At 34.7% G+C, this 715-nt stretch overlaps 1 protein-coding gene across 1 annotated transcript in view; it reads right to left on the bottom strand.

The window, feature by feature from the left end:
• TMTC2 (transmembrane and tetratricopeptide repeat containing 2) overlaps positions 1-715 on the bottom strand; it is a 109,366-nt gene that overhangs the window by 51,516 nt on the left and 57,135 nt on the right. The window lies entirely within an intron of this gene.

Raw genomic sequence — 715 nt, 5'->3', positions numbered from 1 at the left:
CTTTCCCTATGAATAAAACAGGCTAGTTCTCCAGAAAACAAATATTGACTGAAGGCCCGACTTTTAATCAAACTGGAAAATAAAATGTATCACTTTCTGGCAAATAAAATACCAAACTTACCCATTTCACTTGATATGCTACCAAAAAGAAAAAAAAAAATCTTGCCAAAACTAATCACCCCTTGACTGGGGTGGGGGTTTTGCACTGTAGTTTTTAGAATATATGAGTTGGTTGAATGATTTTGTAGAGCACCTCATTGAAAGTGGGGGAAGAAATAACAGTCTGATGAGTCCATGTCTCAAAACAGAGTAACAGAGTCCATGTCTCAAAATTGTTTATTTCTTTAAATTCTTAGCATATGGAAAGGGAAAATAAAGTCTAGCTAGTAGTTAATAACAGATTCTCTTCCTATCCCCCTGCTATTTAGGATTCACAGATTAGAGATGCTGTTGGACTACACACAAAGAAAAAAAAATTAGCATCCTTGTATCCAGTCCTCTCTCTATATATAACAGAGTCCATGTCTCAAAATTGTTTATTTCTTTAAATTCTTAGCATATGGAAAGGGAAAATAAAGTCTAGCTAGTAGTTAATAACAGATTCTCTTCCTATCCCCCTGCTATTTAGGATTCACAGATTAGAGATGCTGTTGGACTACACACAAAGAAAAAAAAATTAGCATCCTTGTATCCAGTCCTCTCTCTATATAAACGA

The sequence above is a fragment of the Eurypyga helias genome, unplaced genomic scaffold (assembly GCF_000690775.1).
Source record: "Eurypyga helias isolate BGI_N326 unplaced genomic scaffold, ASM69077v1 scaffold5420, whole genome shotgun sequence".
Classification (NCBI taxonomy): Eukaryota; Metazoa; Chordata; class Aves; order Eurypygiformes; family Eurypygidae; genus Eurypyga; species Eurypyga helias.
Note: the sequence above shows the minus strand (reverse complement) of the source record. Positions and strands in the feature narration are given on the sequence as shown.